Raw genomic sequence first — 8131 nt, forward strand, 5'->3', positions numbered from 1 at the left:
TAATGATTGGTTGACAATACAAATATATTAAAATACTTCTATAGGTTGCAATATTTTGTGCCGTGTAATTTGTATATGAGTGTATATGAGGTTTAGCCAGGAGTATACAACCCTAGTCCTAGAGGAAAGATGTGTCTGCAGACACATTGGACTGGAGAACTGTAGAGACCTGTTTTTTTTAATTTCAGGTTTTCTTAATAACATTAAATCCTACAAATCCTGCTAATCTTCTTGATTCAACATCTTCAACATCTTCTGGATGTCTTCCTTGATTAACAGATTTGGTCCCTCCATCCAATAAGGTCTATAACTGATTTAACGTTTTGAATGCTTGTCTTCTTAGAGGAAGACATCCAGTTTCTTATGTGATCAGGCATTATTAATTGAACAATCCTATTCCTGTTGCTAGGTTACATTTAGCTTGTACTGGTACTGTAGCTCGACCATGAATAGACTTTTAGGTTGACAATAGGTGCACCTACCTGGAGATGCAGGGCTCAAACTAAATGTTTGGCAGTCTCCTACCCAGAAGTCAGCTGGATGAAATCCTGAAATTAATTAACTATCTACAATTAAACAAGCTAGATAGGCCAAATGGCCTCCCCGCAGAATTAGTATATCAGTGATTCCCTTTGATGGATTCCCATCAGATGTGACACTTGCAGCATGTTGAGCATCATGAAGGCCACCCACCAGCTAAACCAAATCTGCAATAACTGCCATAAAATGCTGTCTCTCCTTAAAAAAGTGAAGGCACTGGAGCAGCAGCAGATGGAAATAAGAAAGCACCATGAGATGGAGGAACCGGCACATTCCACAAAATTCAACTTTCAACCTTTCTATGGCAATCTGTACAGACATGATGGATCACATCTGAGTATCACTGCTAAGGGCAAGGATCTATAAAGAAATTCAAGAATATTTAAACTAGAGTGTAAGGGGGGAGAAGTAAGGGAAAGCGAGATACAAAGGGAGCAGCATCAAAATGAAAAGCCAAGGGAAAAATAACCGAGGAAATGGTAATTAGATGATTATAATCGAATGCCAGTATTAGAAACTACACACAAGAGACAAGCTACTGCCTTTGCATGAGACGAGAATGTAATTGAAAACACAGAAATCTGGCTAACAGAGAGAGATGGTGAGGAATATAATATTAACGGATACACCTACTTATGAGAAAGGAAAAATAAAAGACATAAAGGTGTAGCATTATGCATCATAAGAGCATACAGGCACAGGAAACCCAGATGAATCAGTAGCCTTGAAAACTTTATTAGACTTATAATATCCAAACAGTATAGTGTTAGAAGTATGCTACCATGCTCAGATAAATGCTAACTTCTGACTCTCCCTGAAAGAAGTGGTTATCATGGGAAACTTTACATTTCCTCATGTAGATTGGGAAATTTTAGGATGGATATCAGAACCTAAAACTACAATGGTAGATAAGGCTAAATACTACTTTTTACTTAGTTTTTCCATTCCTATATTGACCTTGTGTTTTCTAACAATCAAGAAGAGGTGACAGAACAGTCAGACACCTGTTATCATAATATAGTATAATGCAGAGATACATTGCAAAATAAAGGTTTATGTTTTCAGGAAGACTATGGAGGGTTTATGAGACATCGAATGGGACAGGATGAATATGGAATTGGTAGAGAATTGATCATCCTTGGATCAGCTACTAACCAAATGAGCTAGTTGTAGATGGAGTTGCACAGTCCTAATCCCCTGAGCTTTGTCATCAGTTGGCTGGGTATGATTAAATTGAATGCTGACCTGTAGTCCACAAACAGCATTCTCACATACAAGTTCTTGGTGTCCAGGTGTTCCAAGGCTGTATGCAGAGCTAGGGAGACAGCATCATCCACAGATCTGTTGTTCTGGTAGGCAAACTGATTGGTAAAAGGCAATATTATAGAAGGCAAATATTATATACAATATAAAACATTAATTAATATTACATATTTTATAATATAAAATATTATAAAAGGCCATATTATTTTATTGGTTTAAATTCCTGTAGCTTTTCTAGAAATTAAGTCAATTTTCCGAGAAAACCAGTGAGCTTATAAAGATTTGTATATTTTTCAGAAAAGTCAATAAACTGTAAGCAATTACAAACTGGATGCCATACACTTCTTATTAAAGAGTAGATTGGTGGTTTGGATATGGTTACATCACCAATTCACAGTGAGCAACCCTCTTGAAAGCAAACCCTAGCTTATATTTTGACATTGATTGTTAGAAAGAAATTAGTAAGCATTACAGATGTCAACAAGCACTAATGGGTACTTCTCAAAAGTGCTCTTCTTAGTACTTGGGCTTAGGGTTTGCATTTTTAAATCATTTGTAAGTGAGAACAGAAATGATAATTTGTGTAAGAGAAGGGGCCACATGAATTCTTAATTGACAGGTGAGGGTGGGGAGCAGCTGAATATGTATGATGGAACTTAAATTAACAGCTCTTCATGCTATAGTTCAGCCAGGATCATTTTGTAGTTCATTACATTTATGCACTAATCACACTATGTTGCATTGATGGTGAGACCACAGATAAAAATATACACATTAGCAGATACTAACAAGCTGTATGATATTCTGCAAGCACCGCTGTTCCCTGCAGACATAGACAATTCAGTTTTAATCCAATTCTAAACGTCAGCTACAGAAATGGAATTTTGTTCTTAAAGGTAAAACCTGTGAGTAGTCAACATATTGTCTGGCTGAAGTATTTTGAGTTATTTCTGTTTTTCTTTCAATCTTTATTTTCAAAAGCATGGATTGGAATAGTGTTTTCAACACAATCATGTTTAACCATTAAGCCATGTAGGATACAGAAAACAGCAGGTTGATTGATTGAAGTCCCCTAGGTCCAAAGGAGCCTCCTTTATAGAAGACTGTGCCTTCTCATTTATTTTCTCTAGGAAAAATCTCAATTACAGGCTATTTGATTTCAATTTTCTATTTAGGCAATGTATCGAAATTTGCTTTCCACTTGTAAAATGTTATACAGTATGGCATTTGAATTTGGTGTCTGCACTGTACCTATTCCTGAGATTCAGAATTCCCCTCCTTCTGGTGTTGCCAAAAATGTAACCAACTTAATCTCTTTTCATTGTGAAAAAGTTAGATATGTGTACTTATGCTGATCATATTACCTGTCAATAGCTGTTTCTCCAGAGTTGAAGAGCTGAAGTGACAGTGCTTGAAGTTCTACATATTGAAGTTTTTAGAAACAATATGCTATAGATGTGTCATTATGAAACTCAAGGCTGAATGCAGTTGTACAACAAATACAAACAAGGAAGTAGCAGAATTAAAGATATCAGTTATAACTGGAGATTTAGACCTCAGCTGGAACAAAAACCAACATACATTGGACACCGTGGACCAAGGATGGGAACTAGTGAAATAGATAATAACCTGAAACAGACAACATTGCCTTAAAAATGCCACAATCAGAGATCTTAACTTCTGTACACCACCAGGATATGGGATGTCTGTGTGTCTTGCTTAAAGAATTAAACCTGTTAAATGATAACAACACTGTGAGGTTTATTACTGTAGAGCTCAATGGAACAACAAAGTTATTAATTGTATCATCAGGGCACATTATTAATGTGTGAGACAATATGACATAAGATCAAAGACATCCTAATAACAAACATCTTCAGTGCTGCATAGCAAAGGGAGGGGAAATGCTCTTATGCAATTTATTTTTATACTTCCACATCCGAGGCTGCCAACACGCTGGTATAAATAATTCAACTGCAACTGACCACTAGCCACTAACCTTGACAAGCAGAGCCTTGCTAGCAGAAACATTGTCCAGGTGGTCTTTTCTTCAGGATGGCTTGTATTCACTTTAAATCTCTACATCTGAAAAGGTTATTTCAGTTATTGAGACCCATCCTGACAGGCAAATCTAATTACCTATAACAAAATGAAGAGGATTCAATCAAATGGTACTGCCCTTTTCACCACGAGCATTATATGCCTTTGCACTGGGGGTGGGGCCTGTCTCCCTCACTGCTTCAGAAACAGGGGCCTCAGGCGTAACCTCTTAAGCACAATGTTAATTACCAGGCTATAACAACGTCTTAATTACCACTGGGAAAACCAAAGTGTAAACAAGCACAGTAAAGTGAAGAAGTGACTTTTGAGCAATCCTCAATGACATTTAACTAGCGTGCACGGTAGGGTTAAAATGTTTTATTACAGCAACGACAAACTACAAAATAGTACATATTTGAGATCAGCGGTGTTTGAAAAAGAGTTTACATTACTTCAGCTGCTCTCATTTCAGAAAGGTTTCAGATGAGAGGAGGCCATTTCTCAACTTCTCATTTGCTAAACCACAGTAAAAGTCACAAACCTGTCTTTATTTCTCTCAATAGTTTTTCCCATGGTGTGCTATTATTCCACTTTGAAATTCATCCCAAATACACACTTCCAGGAAAAGTTACTCTTGTGAATTAATTTGCAAAACAGATGACGAGTAACTGCAACATGGAAAGATGTTATCGGTCATAAAATGCTTTGGTACTGCACGGTGCACTTTTGCTTGCAGCAGTTAGACACAACATAACTTTGTCTCATTTAGCCATGGGGAAGCTTTTTGGAGATTGTTCTGCTGGACCATTGTTGTTTGATACAATAACAAGGAAGAATGTCAGCCAATACAAGTGAAGTGCTATATTGCTTTATATATTTATTTGTTATTTGTTATATTACTTTTCTGGACATCAGGGTCACTGTAACTAACTCCACAAATAATTACCTTGCATTTATAACACACAAAATAAGACATGCGAGTGTGTCACTGCAGTTTCTTTATCTCTTTCTCTTTCTCTCAGTAAGGCATGAGGCTAAGATCCATAACATGCTCAAGTGCCCTTTCCTAAGAATGTTGCCAATCTGAGAGCACTCTCTCTTTGATATAATCAGCAATAAACACTTTGCTGCAGTGCTGTGTTGCTATGGCAACGTGGGAAGGCAAAGCAGATTTTCAACTAGGCCAGAAGTACCAACATACATTAGTTTACATATAATTAGTTTGTTGTTTCTCTGTCTATGGTGTACATTTATTTAAAAAAAAACAATAATACCCCCCAATCCATAGCTGTAACCCTGGTTCCATTTGCAAAATAAATTATAATTAATACTATCCACATTTTATATAGGGATAAAAAAACAAACAAAATAGGAAAATGTGAACAGTGAACACAGGAAAATGGCAGAATATTTCCACCTTGAACACTGGTTCTAATATTTCCAAAATTAAACTACTGACAATATACAGCATCACAAACTGCTTTTGCATTTATGACCATTACGACTTTTCCTATGATTACAGCCGCTTCAAGACTGGAAAGAATGGAGTGGAGAAGCTACAGACCGAAGTGATACTGTTCACCCACCCTTTCCAATATCAAAACCCACCTGGTATATACAGTACTGAAAAGAAAATGCAAACCATAGAAAATATCAGAACAACCTTACAGAAAAAAAACTACAAAGGCCCACAGATGTAGTGACCCCCACCAACACTAGAAACTACAGTATCAACTGCATGTTATTCACCACCTACTATTGTGACACACAGTTCATTTCAAACAAAATGGTAATGGTATTATGACTAAGCTTTTCTTTCTGTGTATTTCTAATAACAAAATTATTAATATCTATAACTATTTCAAAGACAGTACTTTATGTTTATTTTACACATGGCAAGTGATCATTTAATATGCAAATGAATTAGTGTCTTTCTTGTTTCTATCATACATACTGTATCCAGTCTTTATCTTTAGTTTTGGTTAATATGTCCATTGTAGCAGTGCAATAGCACAATACAGTGTTACAGAAACCAAACACACAGGCTTCAGGCAAGGAATCCTTTGTCCCTTCAAATGCTTCATTACTTTTCACCAGTGAAACGTCAGCTTTCAGTCTGTGTAAACTGGAGCCGAGTGGTTACAGAGGCTCCATCCTCGAATCCATGATTTTTTAATGACAGTATTCTAAGTCTGCAGCAGAGGAATTTTCCATTCTTCTGGGAAGTGGACTGTACACCTTACTGAAGAAAGAAGAAATGAAACAAAACACCCTCTGTCTCTTCGAACTAACAGTGTTTATTTCTTCTTATTGTCTGTCTACCCCTAATGAGACTGTGACATGCTTGATTTGCCAAGGGGAAAAAAAGCTAACCTTTAAAAATGCCAAATCAAAGTGAAAACAAGATTAAACACATACTGTAGAGGCGCTTTTTGCTTCCTGAAAGCTTAGATGGGTGTTAAACTGCTACAATAACTGTAGTGAAAAAAATGGCATTTGGTCAACTGAGCTTAAGACCCAGGGAGAAGTGCACCACAACTGACGTGCTGAAACCAGTCTGAAGCTTTGTGCTAACTGGAGCAGCAGCAAAGCTCACTCTGGGTTTTTACAGTAAGAATAATCAACAAAGAGAGAGGTGAATGTGTGGCAAGAGAGAGATGCATGTCCAGGAGTGAACATGATTCTCTTAATTTGAAAGGGGAGAAAGAAATTACAAACCAGACCCTTAATACCAATAGAAACAAGTTCTTGATTTTGGAAGGCAAGCTGATGAAAAAATGAGCCAGCTACACGTCATTTACAGTAAAAGTGAATAACAATGTTTAAACAATTTTTTCCCCACAATTCATTTGAGTTTCCCACCACATGGAAAATGCAGCAACACCCAATGGTATTATATCTTAATGTTTATTAGGCTGATCTCTATTGTTTCGTGTCTGTAGAGTTGCTGTGGTGATTTCACTTGCTTTATATATAATTCTGCCTGTCTTGTCAATATTGCTGAGTTAGCCACAGGCAATAATGATCAAGTAATTCTCAGTGAGGTCTTACTTGTACAATGCATTATTGTGCATTTAGAATATCGTGGAAACTTTCAGTTCTTAAAACATAACAAAAATGTACTTTTGCTATGGGAATGGTACAGAGAAGAGGCAAACACCCATATTTCCAATTTCAAATCAGTATCCTACACTGACAGGCTAAAACAACTGCAGCTCACAGAGAACACTACAAAGGGACTAGAGTATTCAAAATCCTCAAAGACATTGATAAAGTGAATCCAATTTTGTTCAAAATCAGCAATGAAACATGAACCACAGAGCACAAGAAAAAGAAAAAAGAAAAGCATTTACAGAAATCCTTTGTTCAATTAGCTACTAAAAGCCAAATAAGCTAGATTGCATGGCTCTTTTCATCTTTGTAACCATTCTTATGAATTTAATCAATATTTTGTTTTTTTCTTCTTTTTTTTTGCATCTGGAACTGTTCCAGTAATCTCCTTTCCGATAATATAGATTCAGGGACGGCATTTTTTTGGTACACAATGCAACAAAAAACACAGCACAAGAGACCTTATTTGATGGTGAAGAAAGGGGTGATATATTGAAAAGGTGATATTTATTGGTAATAATGTCAGAATGCCATATGCATGAAACATAAATCATTTATAAAAGAGCAAATTAAAATCTTCTTTATATGCTATGGGCTTGACCCAGAAACCGTTTCCCCATGTTCTGTATATTTCAGCTACAAAACAAATATCTTTTCTGTACTCTTTCTTTCAAGGCCACATACTGTAGCATTGCACAATGTTATCAAGCCCCATTGTTAGCGGTATCAGTAGTAGGGTACAGGCACCAACTCAAGTTTGCAGGAGTGGTGTCACACACAGCAGATCTTGTTTGGCCTTGTCTTCAATTTACCGCTTTTTTGTGTGATCAAATGATCTCCTGGTACTTGATTTTCAAGACATACAGAAGTAACTCTGAACTCTCTTACACCAGTAATGAGAATCCATGCTTTCTGTTTTACTTACCACCCATAACATATGGATATAAAAAGGCTGTTGATGTGTCAATGTTGCCAGTTGTAATGAAACGTTGAGGTGGATAATTACTGTACAAAAACAACTTTTGGCTTAACTGAATACCACCAGTGAAGTTGCTCAAGCCTGGGTTGAGGTGCACAGAAATCAGCTGAACCATATTGCCAGCGAGAACAAAGATTGCAGTACATTTGGTGGATGTGAAAGTATTTAAAGCTTTGTTAACTGTTTGCCCTGTTGGCT

Source organism: Atractosteus spatula, chromosome 7 (assembly GCF_055471065.1).
Source record: "Atractosteus spatula isolate fAtrSpa1 chromosome 7, fAtrSpa1.hap1, whole genome shotgun sequence".
NCBI classification, from domain to species: domain Eukaryota; kingdom Metazoa; phylum Chordata; class Actinopteri; order Semionotiformes; family Lepisosteidae; genus Atractosteus; species Atractosteus spatula.